Source organism: Rissa tridactyla, chromosome 5, assembly GCF_028500815.1.
Source record: "Rissa tridactyla isolate bRisTri1 chromosome 5, bRisTri1.patW.cur.20221130, whole genome shotgun sequence".
Classification (NCBI taxonomy): domain Eukaryota; kingdom Metazoa; phylum Chordata; class Aves; order Charadriiformes; family Laridae; genus Rissa; species Rissa tridactyla.
The window spans coordinates 69251142-69266418 of record NC_071470.1 but is presented as its reverse complement, the minus strand read 5'-3'; the positions used below and the strand labels follow the sequence as shown (position 1 = coordinate 69266418).

General features: G+C 37.6%; 1 long non-coding RNA gene across 1 annotated transcript in view; it reads left to right on the top strand.

Moving 5' to 3' along the window:
* The first annotated feature begins 3710 nt into the window (after window positions 1-3710).
* Window positions 3711-15277, top strand: part of LOC128910707 (uncharacterized) — a 47833-nt gene continuing 36266 nt past the window's right edge. The window contains exons 1-3 of the long non-coding RNA XR_008466834.1: window positions 3711-3830; window positions 4399-4494; window positions 4623-4689. This is a non-coding gene — a long non-coding RNA (uncharacterized LOC128910707). The remainder of the gene's footprint in view (window positions 3831-4398; window positions 4495-4622; window positions 4690-15277) is intronic.

Below are 15277 nucleotides of genomic sequence, written 5' to 3'. Positions count from 1 at the left end.
AAATGACCTCCTTAAAAAAAGAAAAAGGATAATTGGACTAATTTCTTCTAAGATAAAAAAGAGAAAAAAGATTCAAGAGTCAGTTTGGAAGCCACTAGATCAACACGGCAGCAGCTGTTATCCCAGTAAAGGCTCCACGGGCAGAGTATGAAGGCTTGTTCTCTGTTTCTGCTACCATGTATTGCAAGAGAGGAATTACAATTGAAAGTGGAAATGTCAGCATTGTATTTGCTTTAAAGTTACAGACAAATAACAGGTGTTGTATTGACTAGAAGTTCATAGAGACAGAAGATTATTTTGTTTGTTTGCTATACACTGACTTCCATTAGAAACACGGCACAGGATTCTGTGTTGTGTAGGTGCTTTTTTTTTTTTTAGAAGTTTCATCATATGTGTGATTTTTTTTTCCACTTTCTTTGAACCAGAGTATACTACACCTTCAGTCACCTCCTGAACTGTTCACAAATTTATCATCTGAGAAACTCCCAGACTACTCCTTCACTTCTGCTCTGTTTAACCTAGAAAAAAAAGACAACACAAAAAAAACCCCAAACAGATAAGTATATGGTGAGAGACAGATGTAGAAGGGATGGCAGCAAAGTAGTGTGCAGAGGGGCTTTCAAGTCTTCAGTTAGATCCTCAAACAGGTATGAAATAGCTTAGGTTTGTTGACCTGGAGAATTTTTTGAAAGGCTCTTCTGTTTGTCGTAAGAATCTCATGTTTGGATTTTTGTTCTGCTTCTGCACAGGAGTACTGAAAACAAATACACATACAACAGTGTTTCTTTTTTTAGTTATCTTTATTGTAATCAAGCAATAGCCTTTGGCCATCTGGTTAAATGCTTTACCTGTATAAAAAGAATAAGGTACTGCTTTCTGTTCTATCATTAAGGCTGAGTATAAGGTATGTCAGTGCAGGCTCGTGATAAGACTGTAAAAGAGTACAGCTGCTGAACTGTTTAAAGTTTTCCATGTTTTGAGTGACCTTGGAAAAATCCTTCAATTTCCATAATTAAGAACATGTGGGTCATACACTATTCTTTCAAACTCAGTTTCTCAATGAAGCTCTACCTTTTTTGAGATCTGGAAACATTTAGAAAAATTAAGCACTTAGATGAAATGATCCTAAGAAACCGGCTGAAAACCATTACTTAAACTAGTCAGGGTTAAATTCAGGAGGGGGGGGGGGGGAAAGAACAGTACATAAGTGTCTAATCACGTATGTTGAGCATAGATGTTTCTTTCAATTTGAGATTTGCAACCATCCAAATATTTAATCCAGGCCACTATGTATAGATTTCTCATCCCTTCCAAAAAAAAAAAAAAAAAACCAAGAAAAAAACATCCCCCAGAACAAACAGTAATTGCACAGTTAAGGCATGCTATGGAGATATTCAGATTTTGACAACAGGATTAAATTCATGTTGAGGGTACTCCACCTCTGGACTTTAAAGTAACTAGAAATTTGTTGATACAGCTAAAGTAAGACCTGAATAATGAAAATTTACAAAATTTTTAATAAAATAAAATCACCTCCACACTCCTAATGGCCCCCTGCACAGTGGAAGTTCATAGTGCAAGCACTTCTTAAGCCTAAGCATTGCTGAACTTCAGAAGACATATCATGTCCTGTGAGACCGTCCTTGGCACCCACTGCTCTATGTCATTCTGAAAAGATCCTGGTTAAGACCTGGACATTAATGTAGTTTCCTCTTCAGCCTTGTCACATGCCTTTCTCAGTGCACCCATGGTCGCTTTTGTACTGTGGGTAACCACGGTGCTGCTCTGCAGACTCCAATGTGGAGCTCTTGTGGTCCAGAAGTGTTCATCCTGTAAAGGTGAGCTGCATGGGATTCATAGCTCTGGGTGCTTCAGTGCCTTGTGTGTGTATCTATGAGTGTGAACACTGATAAAGCTTCAAGAGTAACACACTCCTCTAATGAACTGAAAGCGAATTTCCATCCCTCCTCCAATTTCCCCCCAATTAATTATCTTACTCCTTCAGATCAGTCATAAATTGTATTTCTCGTGTGACTAAGCAAAGCAGTCCATGTACTTTCAAGTACTTGGACTTGGTATTTCTACTAGTAAAATGGTGTAATGACTCTTCTCTAATTTTCAAGCGTGTGGTAAGGCTTGTTCTACTATATTCTCAAAGGACTATGATACTACAGTGTTGAGTGCCTTAGAAATGCCTATACATAAATAAACATCAGAGGTGAGGCCTTGAGTGGGATCCAAGGGTCCTTGGATGTTCAGAGAGAAGCACACATTGCCATGGAAAAGGTTATTTACTTCTCTTGCTCAGCAACTAAGTGAATTACAATTTTATTATGAAATACAAAATCAACAAAATGTAGAGGCCCGGCCTTTGAATCCAGCAGAATGGGTCTGCTGCCTGCAGCGAGATCTGTTTGCCAACCACCTGAACAGGTTCCAAGCAATTTGGAACATCTCGCTGTTCTTTAAGGCGTAAATGGTTTCATGGCAGCTGGGATGAATACATTTCACATTTGAAATGAATGTTCTGCAATCGTGCCAGTGGGGAAAAAAAAAATAAATTACTGTACACCAGTTTTATTAGACATGACCATCAGTGCCACAACCAGAGTTAAATGGAGCCCGTTCTGACACCAAAGTGCTAGATAACTAACAGATACAAATAAATTCCTGGATTTTTTTTCCCATAAATAGTACAGTAACATTTTCTGACTGAGGTGTTACGAGATCATGTCAATTTGTGAAGTCCTTGGGAACATTCTTCTCAGCGTTTTGATCCCAAGTTCTCTTCCTATGGCCATTTTCACGTTTCCCACCCCACTGACTTCACGAGCAGTGCTGGCAATCCAAAACCTCAGATGTGTGTGTGATCTGGAGAAACGCAAACCGAAACAAGACGCTACCTGTGACGGTGTAATTCCATGGTTTTCAATTTGTAGACCACAGCCTCCTGCATGGGCCGTGAGTTATTTTCAGGAAGGCAGCTAAAGGAAAGGAGAGTTGTTGTTAATCTGCTATCCAACAATCATGCCTTGTGGGATTTGTGAAGGTTTCAAGACTACCAAAAGGAGGGACACCACTCCCACCACCCCAGGTGTTTATAAATCAGAAATTAAACTAAAAAATAGCAGTACAGCCAAAAAAACCCGCTTGATAGCTACACGGACAATTGGATATTTTATTAAGCGTTTTCCTGTGTGTCCAAGAGAATATGACGGGTTTTAACTTCCCATAAACTAAGTAAATGTTAACAGAAAATTATGGTGATTGTATAAGCTAATTGTGCTGGCTTCCAACTTGACGTTTACCTGAGACTGTAGTCAAGAACAGCAGGAGTTTTAAGAGTAATGTTGATTTCGGTAGGCATTACAGAGGTGTGCTTGTCTGCTGTCACTTTCAAGGTTGTTTTGTTGCTAATATCCGCTCATAAACACATAGTGGTTGTTGTGAAACTGAGAAGCAGAAAACACAATTTCTCATACACCCCTCCCAATAAACCAACCCCGAAACAATGGCGCTTTTGCAACCCCAGGTGTATCTACCCGCAGCGGCTGTTACAGGGCTTCAGTAGCGGGTGGCCGTGGGGCAGCCTCTGTGAGGAGCGGCTGGGGCTGCCCTGAGCCGCTTCCGACCGACCACCGCAGGGTGGTGGCGCCTCAGGGAACGTGTATTTAAGAGAGGGCAAAAAAAGCTGGAGGAGGAGGAGGAAAAAAAGAGTAAGAAGCAGCCCTGCAGACACCAAGATCAGTGAAGAAGGAGGGGAAGGAGCCGCTCCTGGCGCCGGAGCAGAGATTCCCCTGCAGCCCCTGGAGGACCCCAGGCTGGAGCAGGTGGGTATTTCCTTGAAGGAACTGCGGCCTGTGGAGAGGACTCGGCACAGGAGCGGTTTTATCCTGAGGGGCTGCAGGCTGTGGGAAGGACCCACGCTGGAGCGGGGGAGAGGAGCTGTTACAGACTGGCTGCCGCCCCCATTCCTCGTCCCCTGCGGCGCTTGCCGGCGAGGGGGAGGGTTGGGGGGGCAGGTGAGGGAATCCAGAAGGAAGGTGTGAAGTTGAGCCTGGGAAGAAGGGTTAGAGTGAGAGGAAGGTGTTTTAATTTTCATCTTTGCTTGTCACCGTCCAGTTCTGTTTTAATTGGCAATAAATTAAATTAATTTTCCTCAGGTTGAGCCTTTTTTGTTCATGAGGGTGATTGGTAAGTGATCTCTTAGTCTGTATCTTGACCCATGAGCGTTTCCATCTTATTTTCTTCCCCTGTCCTGTTGGGGAGGGGGAGTGAGTGGCTGTGCAGGATTTTGTGTCTAGGCTGAGATTAATCCGCAACGCTATCCAGAGACAGAAACAGAGGGGTTTGGTTAAGCTTTTTATTTATTTCATTTAACTTCTGGCACTGTTTCAGATGTTACTCGATGTCTTTTCACTGGATTGGCTAGGCTGCTGTTCCAGAGCAGAAAGATACACCTCTAGTCAGGACCTGGAGGGAGACAAGATACAGGTATGATTATTAAAAACAAACAAACAAACAAAAAAACCCCAACAAAACAAACCCAAAAAACCCCGTTACCTTCAGATTTCACTTTAGAGTGAGTCTTGCTGTTTTGTCTTTTGTTTATCTTTTTTGAGGATTAAGAACATAAGATGAAATTGTCTGGGATAGAAGACATATCTTGGTCAAAAGCATAGTGACTGAGTAAGTTTTGTCTTTCTATGAGGTCAAGATTTTTCCATTATGGCTGAAGTAGTGGGAATTCCTATTGCAAGTCAATGAGTTATCTTGTAGAAGAAGAAAAAAATGCAGTTAATATATTTGTATGTATTAAAAATGGATTTTTAATATTACCCTTGAATTCCGTTAAACACTTTTCTTTGAGTAGAATTCCAAGAAAAGATTTTATTTTTTTATTTTTTCAAATCAACTAAAATCAATTTACTTACACATTTGTAGACTTCCTTTTTTGTCTTAGGATGTACGGTATGACTGTTGAGACAAGATATTTCTCTTTGCTTTCAAATAATGTGCCAGTCTGTCCACTCTGTCGCCTTCGTTTTTGCAGAGACTAATTATGTGGACTCTTTGATATTCTGATAGGTGTTGAGGAAGGTGTTACACATACGTCTTCCTAATACCTGCAGTATAAGAAGGGTCTATGTTCACAGCCTTAAAAACACTTTAAATATGCTCTGTGTTAAGTACATATTTTTTTTTAAAATCTCTTTTAATACATGCCTATGACTACTCAGTAACTTTAAACCATCTTGCTCTGGACCTTATTGACGTAGGTTTGTATGTATCTAAAATTAAAGAATTTTCAGTTTTGGCAAAACAAAGATCAGTAAAATTAAGCCAAGGATGCACAATATTCCTTGCCTCTACAGAAGAAAAGTGAAAACTCTCAATTTCCATTTATTAGTACTGCAGACCCACACTATTTAAATATATATCTGGTCATATTCCTACCTCCTTATGACAACTAGTGAAAACATCTACTGTTCACCAAAAGCAAAAAGATATTTATAGGTGGATAACTCATTTCTTGTTTTTATGCTGATTTTACACGAAACAAAGCCTTGCGCAGCTGCTCTTTGGAAGATAAAAAGGATTCAAATTGCTATAGCAAACTTGTGAGTGGAAATGTGTTCAGATGTTTAGCAAATCAAATCGCATAGTGAAAGGGCAGGTTTTATTTGCTGTGGATTGTTTGCCTCCAGAAATATTTTATCCTTTACTTATTCTTAATTGATTAGCTCTTTTTCATAAGTAGAGGGTTTCTTACTACTGTAGAATGCATGGAAGGAAAGAATAAATAAATAGTTTAAGCAGTTCACCTTGTAATCACCAGAAGAGAAATACACAGTGAAACTTTGCTAAGGTTACAGTTAGGAATAGTTAGCTCACAGGTGTTCTGATATTACTTCTGGGTTTATGTCCCCAATTTATTTTCATTATCTACCAAGGCACTTACAATGTGTCCATCACCTACATAAACAGGTCGCACACACTTCTTTGAAGTAAACTGCGATGTGCAATGAGTAGTGTTAAATTATCGGCTATAGAACTAAATATTTCATGGTTAAAATAAACTGCTGTGACATTAGAGAAATGTTTTACTGAAAGGAAATACAGCAAGTAAATACAGGCAGAGATAAGTGAACTAAGAAGGAAAAGTGGATCTTACTTAAAGGAGTTGTGGAGGATTTTCTTCTGCATGGAATCTAAATGTGCTATTTGAAAGATTGAATTTTCTTCAAAATTGCTGCCCTATTCTGAAATGAATGTAAGGGTAAGCTGAGTTTCTCTTCAGATTCTCAAAATCACTTATCATCTAGATTTTATGGTGTCAGCATGATGGGGACTATTTCAGGCATTTCTTCCCACTGCTTGATTTACTAGGAGACATGTCATGAGATTCACCTGGCCTGCAAATCGGATCTGAAGAGGCGGGGGAGGACAATGACATGACTTCCAGCAGTCAGTCATTCATTATATAGAAATATCCTTCAAAAGATCTGTGCCTGCCTCGGGTGAAATAGATGTCAAATTTGCCCGAAGGATATGGATCAAAGACTACTGCCAACTCATACTACACACATAAAAACAGCCTACAGCTGAATCGTCCTTTTTCTACTGAAGCAAAGTTTCTCCTTGTGTGGGTGTTGCATAAAATACATATTTTAATCAGTTTAAAATGTATTTTAATTATTTGCACTGGCCTCACAATTTCCTCTATGGCAAAAGAAATATTATATAAGATAACTGGAGATGTTGGACTAATTCTTGCTGTCTCAGACCTGTGTGGAAGATACGAGGTTTAATCATCCTGCAGATTTGTTTTTTTAACTGGTCAAAGAATTGTTTGGCAATAACTTGTGCTTTTCAACTGTTGTTTTGATTCTGTCTGTTAGGAAGAAATATCCTGTGGTTGGGTTCTGCCTCCTGCGAAGTTGGTCCTATCTTCTTACTACTCGTAATTTGTTTCCTTCAATTCTGCTATGAGTATTCCAGGCTCCTTGGATGTGGGAGTAAAGGGAAGTTTATTCCCTCACAGTTCCAGAAATTAGATTCCAGCTTTGGCTGTTAGGGTTTCAGGAGATTCATTCCCTTAAAAAAAAAAAATATCTAATTTTACTTTACTAAGGAGTCAATGCATCTGGGTGGACCAAATCTTCATACTATTTATCTGTTGCTAAAAAGTAGGCTTGTCTTCAGCCAGTTTACGAGGCAGGAGAGGTCTAAAGTTCAGTTAATAAGAAACAAATATGAGAAAAGTCTGTCCTAAAGCATTTAATTCTGAATTTTTAGAAGAATTTTTACATTTAGATTCTCATGGCTGTTTCATTCAGTCATGCTTATTTTAAATAGCTATTGAACATGCAGAAAAAAAATCTGATGCTGCTCTTTGCCAGTTCAGAATGCCCTTTTTGCTTCTGCCAAGTATGGCATGTATAGAAAAATAGCTGAGTTCCTTGGTTCATCCAGGAAAAAACACTTTTAAAATGAAGAATTTCCCTTGTTTTTTAAAATGCTACTCATGTAGTAGAACTACAGCACGTTGCTTTCCTGGATTGGGCACATGGTTCAAAGGGGCAGTTCTGAGGACTACCATTGCTCCTACTCTGAGAGATTAAAAACCAAAGGATTATTTCCAGTTAGGATTACTACCTTCATTGTGAAAATGACAGTTTTTCATATCACCTTTAACCATGTTAACACATTAAATGCTTTCGTTCTCTAAGACTTGGAGAATTTCATTCTCTAAGACTAGTGAAGGTAGCTGAAACAAAGAGCTTCAGACACTGATTTTTTGCAGTGATTTCTTCTGTTGTAACCACTGACCTTACAGTGCTTGATCATCAGAGTTAATGTTAGGTGTTTTAAAAAGTATATTTAAATAGGAAGTAACCACTTTGTATTCATGCTTGGCGTATTGTACTTCTGGAAATTAATATGTTCTGATATTTTTGAGGCCAGGGCTAAAATGGTAGACCTTTCAGTCTTAGCTGCTTTCTAGACCACTGTCAAGGAAAGGTAAGAGACGTATTAACAGTGACCCTCCCACACTCTAGCCTTGAGCTTTCCTTGAAGAAGGCTGGATGTGAAGGCTGAAAAGGAACTTGGTCAAAGGGGGCAAGTGTCCCATCATGGCGGACTGGATGAGATTGCAGTTTCTTTGCTGCACAAGCATGTAAGGACCCAAGTCTGCTAAGGATTTCCTCTGTAGCATTAACCATGAGTTATCTAAGGATTAGATGAACAAAAAGGAAAACCTTGCATGTAGTCTTTCCTGAATTTAATTTTGTGCGGCTTAGTTATGGTTCACTGCCTGACCTTGTGTTTACAGGATTTCATTATATGAAAACATTACCCTTAGGAAAAGGTCTAATAGAATTTAATAGAGATTAATCCAGAGCCCCTAACCAAATTACTCGAAAAAACCTTAATCTGGAAGAGTATTTTTTTTCTATGGATATTCTCGAACTAGAAGAATCCTTTGTAAAGCATTGAAGAAAACGGTATGGATTATGAGCACTGGAGATGTATGTGCTAATGTGGGAGGGTTTGCAGATTTTTCTTCTTTACTTTGAAGGGTGACAGAGCACTGGAACAGGCTGCCCAGAGGGGTTGTGGAGTCTCCTCCTTTGGAGATATTCAAAACCTGCCTGGTTGCTATCCAGTGCAACCTGCTCTAGGTGAGCCTATCTTAGCAGGGGGGTTGGACTAGATGATCTCCAGAGGTCCCTTCCAGCGCCTGCCATTCTGTGATTCTGTCAGTGGTGTCCAGTGATAGGACACGGGGCAATGGGCACAAGCTGGAACATTAAGAAAACTACTTTGATACAGAATAATTAATGTCGGTTATCAGAATGTAACAAAATACAGCTTTCAAAGAAATACTTATATACTTAAATAACTGTGATGTGTTTAAATAACTATAAAGCTTACAGTTCATGATCTTAGGGCGTAAAGCTAGGTACCTACACCCAAAATTACAGAAAGCTGTAATGAGAGTTATCTAGGAAAATTAAATATGTTTACATATTTACATATAACTATTAGAATAAATATGAATTTCAAATAAACTGCGGTTTTGTAACTAAGCAATTATTTTTTACACCATCCTGCTTGGTATTATTTTTTGGTTGGTAGGATGCCATGAGAAGTAGTAAAGGGCTGAAGAAAGGGATCTGATAATACTCTGCAGTCTTTGCCATCACATACTATCTTACGTGCCTGTGTATCTTATGCAATATGCTATCCTTGGTTATGTGTTTCTATTTCAGTCAAATGTCAAATTAAAAAAGAAAGAGATGTTAAACCTTTTATAACTGTTTTTGTTAATTAACACATTCCTGTGATACAAAGCATATCTACACGCTGCAAAGTAGTTCTAAGTGGAACAAATTGACTGTGATGCCAAAATATGTGAAAACCAGGCTATAATAATAACAAAGATGAATCAATATGGATTTAAGATGGCTTTAGTTCATTTTTAATACAGCCAGCCATACTTTGACCCCCAGTTTTAAATTCTAATAAATTGGTATGAAGGGGATCTAGGATAATTTTAATGATAGCTGTCCTATATTCAAAGAGTCTTGAAATGCAAAAATGAAACCTGCTGTTAGTTAAGTGACAGTAGGCAAATATTTTCACAGGACAGCATATTGGTGATGATACTAGAGGCCTGAATGGCAGTAAGTGATGGAGAAGTTTGTTTCTTGCCATTCCAAAGAAAAAAGAAGTGGTTTTGACATCTGCAGAGTACCCCAGCTATGCTTTGGGGCTGTGTGGGGGAGACACTTCTGTGGGTAATCTGGCAGGGAGTGAGAGGAACGACTCTGAGATCTAGCATGCTCCCTGACGCCGGGGCAGAGCAAGAGCAGCCAGTTTGGCCAATTCGTGTTACATACAGTTTAGCGAGGGTTTAAGGTTGTTTTTGATAAGGAGTCTTGGATGTACCATTTATTAATTGTTGGGTTTGTTGGTTTGGTTTTGTTTTTGTTGTTTTTTTTTTTTTTAAGTTACTTGTTCTAGTTATTAGCAATGCATTATTCACAAACTGTTCAATTCTGCATGAACCATCCATCCCAGTTTCTGAACAGCTAGGATTTGGAGCAGTGGAGTGAGCTTTTCATTCAAATTAAGATGCTAACAAAAAAAAAAAAGATGAAAAAATGCAATAAAGCGTATTCATAGAACTCTTCTTAAACTGACAGTTTTAATATAAATTTATTTATTCTTTTCATTCAGTGTATAAAAGATACCAAGACTCTTACTTGTAGGTGTTAACAGCTTTCATCAAATATCCTTTTCATTCTGTGTTAAGGCAGGTGGGTCAGTTTTGACCTTTTCACGGTTCTTGTTAGGATCTATTGTTCTGCCAACTTTGGCATCGCTGATGCCCAGTTTATTATCAGGATTCAAAAGGGACAACACAACGTTTCTAGCTCTATTTTCTTTATAAAATTTTCCAGCCTGCAGTTTAGTGCTTTTTCTCAACATGCTGATTTTTAAAACTGATCAGAATGTTTGTGTTTTGCTGCTTTTTCCACTTGAATAACAAATACAAGGTTGGTTTGTTTGTTTTTTAAATATACAAAGCCAACACTATTTCCTAATTTTAATTAAACATGTAAATTATTTGCTTACATAATTCAAGTAACTGTATTGGCAAGTATCCTTGTAGTGTTTATATTGTACAGTAACCTCACGTTACAATATCACTTCATTATTTAATCATCTTCCTACTTGATGTCATTCATGTTTGGAATAGAGAACCATGTCAGTTCCAGGATCTGCATGTTACACTGTGCGTAGACATAGACTGACTTATTGTAAGCTGTTGCTGTCACAAGCACAACTCGATGCTTGGTATTTTATTTCTCTGAATTAATAAGTATCATTTTTTTGTTATAAATTCAGTATTTAAGTCAATGCTTAATGGATTGGTCAATGGAAAAAGTAATGTAAAGTAAATAGTGCTTGTTTTTGTCCTCTTTCTGTCCAGCCGTAGCAATCCTAACAGCTGGCTCTGTCTACATTTCTCTTGGTACAGAATTGTTTGGAGAGATTGAAAGGTGTCTTTTGTGTCACCTGGCCTACCCTGCTACGCAATGTACTTTTCTTTCTTTATGAAAATCTTTCTCAAGTCAGATGCTGAGGTTTTGTTGCTACATGGAGATATTATTTCATGAAAAGTGAGTTAAAGTAAGTTTTGTACATACTTTCTGGTACCTTGTTTTGGGATGATCCTCACTGAACAGTTAAGCTGGATGCATGGATCAGCTTTGCACGGACAGAGAGTGTCTGGACCACAGAAAGTGTGGTCCAAAGTGTTAATTCTTTCCTGGTAAAAGCTAATGCAATCTGCAGATCCCCGTGAAAGAAAACAAAAAAAAAAAACCAACCAAACCAAAACCACGAGGCTGAAAAAAGTGGCTCTGAATACGTGTATTTTTTTAAACATACTGTATTCCTTAGTATGAAGACAGTTAAAATGAATTTTGTGAAATGCTGAAAGAAGCAAAGCATTTTTGTAAGGTCAATAGGGTATTCATCTGTGAGAGTAAAGTTGTTTATAACTATATGGTAAGACTTATTATTTCTCAAGCATCTCATTAATCCTTACAGGACTAGATATGTGCTAATACCATGACTAGAAGATTGTCACTGTGTAGCACCTGGCTTGAATTACCTCAGTCAAATTGTATTCATATTTCAGAACTTCGTGTCCAGGTTTTTCAAAGCAGAACCTGCCTTCTTTAGTGGAAACCTAACCTTGTTTAATTTCATGGAGCACTTAGTGTAAGCAAAAGAAAATGCTCTTCTGCTTCAATCAGAAACTTCCGTGTTCCGCTCCAGATTGTTTCAGAAGTTAAACTGATTAGCTCCTGTGCAAGCAAAGGAAATTCCTGCAAAAAATTAATAAAGCTCAAATTACCTATTTTACAAGTGATCCCAAACAGAGTTAATTCCTTAAATGGATAAAAGCTCGTCAGTAGTACACAGAATGAATGGCAGAAGCATAGTTTAAAGAAGCAGGTAGCAGTGACCCATTCTCTAAATCCTTTCCCCTGAAAACGTGAGGTCAGCAGTGTTTTTTCTGCTGCAGTATATGACATCTGTGTTCATAGTCACAGTACCTGAGGACTCTGTTTTTATTTTACATTTCTCTCCTCACGCTGGACAAACTCATTCTTTGACTCAAGCTAATCCCAGAAGTTACAGTAAGACATATTTTAGGTTTCAAATGTAACATATTATTCAAAAGGAGTACAGTTGTGAACATTCGTCTTGCTTTGACATTTTTAAAGGACAAACAACTGACCTAGAAATTGATCTAGTGGAGATGGTACTGAATATCTTCTATCACATTTTCCTTCCACAGTTTGTGGCACGGCTGAGGAGGATTTTTCTGCATGCTACTGTATTTGACCTAACACAGATATTACCATGTAAGACATAAGTCCTTTATGAGCACATTTGTCATCTCTGCTAATACACTGAAAGAGCACTGTGATGATTTTAAAGGGATGTTATGCAGACATACATTTTTAGCAAGTATAGATGTTGATTTAATCGGCAGACCTTATTGTTAGCAGGCTAATAAACTCTATACCTTGTAACAATTTACAAACAACAGGCAATTCTGCTTCCTCTTTACTTGGCTAAATAGTCAAAGTTGTTCTGGGATTTGAGGTTAAGGTAAAGTCAACACCTTCCATTTTCAGCAGATATTCAATATGCATCAATGCTGAATGGCAATAGTAAATAGATTGCATTGAATTTAAATGTACACCTAACTTTTGCAATTTATATATATATACACACACAAAAAAATCAATGTCAGTCTTATGTTCCCATATGCAGTGACAGTCCAGTGTCAAATAAAATACATGTTTTAAATTATTGGTCAAGTACTGTTCTGTGCTGAATATTAACTCCGAGGACAATGACTTGAGTTTTCTTTTTTAGTTGTCTCATATGGACATTTGTTTGAAATCTGTCTTGATTAAATAGAACAAAGATTTGTGATCTAATCTAAGTTAACTTGAAATCCAAAAAATAGTCTGTGATCTTAACGCCGAGAGTCTGTAAAAAAAGATGCCTTTGATTATACTCTAGTAATGGCAGCTGTCTTACACCTTATTTTTTTCAGTGGATTTCTGCATGTGAAGTTATCAAAACTTCTCAGTTGTGCTGAAGAATCATATTTTTTCTTCTGCAGCTATATTACTTCTCTACAAACAATGAAAAAAAGCTTATTATAGCTTTTAAGTCATTATCATTAACAAATATCACTTGTGACAGCTATGTGCCTTCATGTCTTCAGGGCACTAAAGTAATTACAGATATCAGAACTGTATGCTAAAATATTTTTCTACATATGGGTTTAGTGAAAGGACCTTTGGTATTACTTATAGCACTTCATGCAAAACTGTATAATAAGACAACACTTCTATACAACAAAATTTTAATGTCATAATCACATTATCCTTACACGTTAATTCATTTGTCCAGAATTTTCATATTAAATAAAGAACTGATTTCAGTAATTCCTTTCTCAGAACCTATAATGAAAGATAGTGTTCAATTACTTGATGTAGAGCATGTGGCCCCTTACAAGTTCTCAATTTATACTGTTTTCTCACCTAATAAAAATAATATTAGTCAAGATCGAGGATTTTGTATTCATTTTCTTATCCCAGAAATTAAAATAATTATAGTAGAAACAATTCATCAATTAGCTGCTGCTGCCATTTAATGAAATGTCCTGGGTTTTATTTCAAACTGACTCTTGTTACAATGATAAATTATTCAAAATGGTTACTTACCTCATCTTTGGTGGAAGTACCTACTGCAGCTATTGATTGTTGCTTATTTGCATTTGGGACTTTTATCTGAAATTTTGTTTGGTCTCTCTGTATTTCCTGACAGACCAATTACAGTACATAGCTATAACTTGGTGTATATGTATAACCTGGTTAGTTATTTTGGATAAACTATCTGTTTTCCTTTCCTTTGTAGGACTGGTTTTCATATCATTTTCCTGCCTCTCTACTTTTTCTTAACTTATTTAGGATGCAGATCTTATAACAAGCTAAATATTTTAGGACTAATTCTACAACTTGGGTAACGTAAATAGGGGATTGTGTTTTCCAGAGTCCTGTCTGTCTTTATATTGCTTAGAGCAGCGGCAGATCTGTGAAGTAGGATGTGATCAAACAAACTCATTCTAGTTTTGGCAGGTCTGCTTCACTCAAGGAATGTGCGACCCAGGCGTTTGCAAGATTATAGGAGCCAGGAGCTAATGCAAGGCTGATGAATGGACTGCAGAGGCTTTGTGGTTAACGCCCTTCTCAAAATAACTGCAGCCTCATAGCTTCTGACTCATCGTGCTCTTGTTATTGGTTGGCTAAGCATGCAGGCAAAATAGATATTTCCAGAGACGCTCTCAGTCACTTTGTCAGTTATTTTTAGAATTTTATGTCCCTAAAGGTATATGAATATATATGAAAGCTTGTTAAGTTTCTCTGGAGTGCTCCTTTACTCCCTGCAAATGCAGTGGCTCCAACTATGTCACTTCACATGCAATGCACATAAAAACCGCTTGCTGTCCCTTAGTTTCCTTAAGGGCATGGAATCCACATTTGTTTCTCCAAAATCTGCCTCTGGCATTCTGGTAGCAGCTCTATTGTAAGCTGCTTTATACTGCTTACTAACCTTTCAGCTTTAAGTGCTGGAAAGCTGATAGGGCTGGTTTTTTAAGTACTGATACTGAAAATATCCAAAATTCACATGAGAATTGTGCATTTTGTCAGCAAAATTTCTGTCAGTAAATAAAATTTTCTTAGAAACTTTCCTAAATGTTTGAAATAAAAATGCTCTTTAATGGTGATTATCCAGCAATGGTAAGATGAATGAAAACTCAGTTTTTTAAGCTTGGTCAGTCTTCTGCTTTCATCACTAGCTTTTAAGTACCCAACTGTTTCATTGCATGCATTTCTTTGAGGAGGAAACATAAGTAACAAGGGGAAAAAATATTCACAGAAGAATATTTTTCTGGCATTGTTTTCTTTAACACATTTGTAAGATCTTCCAGGGCTAAATTCAAAATGATGTGCTAACTTTTGAAAGGTTTTAGATTGCTGGTGGTGCATTGCCTCATCTCTGTAGCACACGCTTGAATTTCTGCAATTTGTTTTTCTTATCTGTGAAACTGACACCTTTGAAATCGACACATCTGCCAAAATACAGATATTATGAAAATAGCATAAGT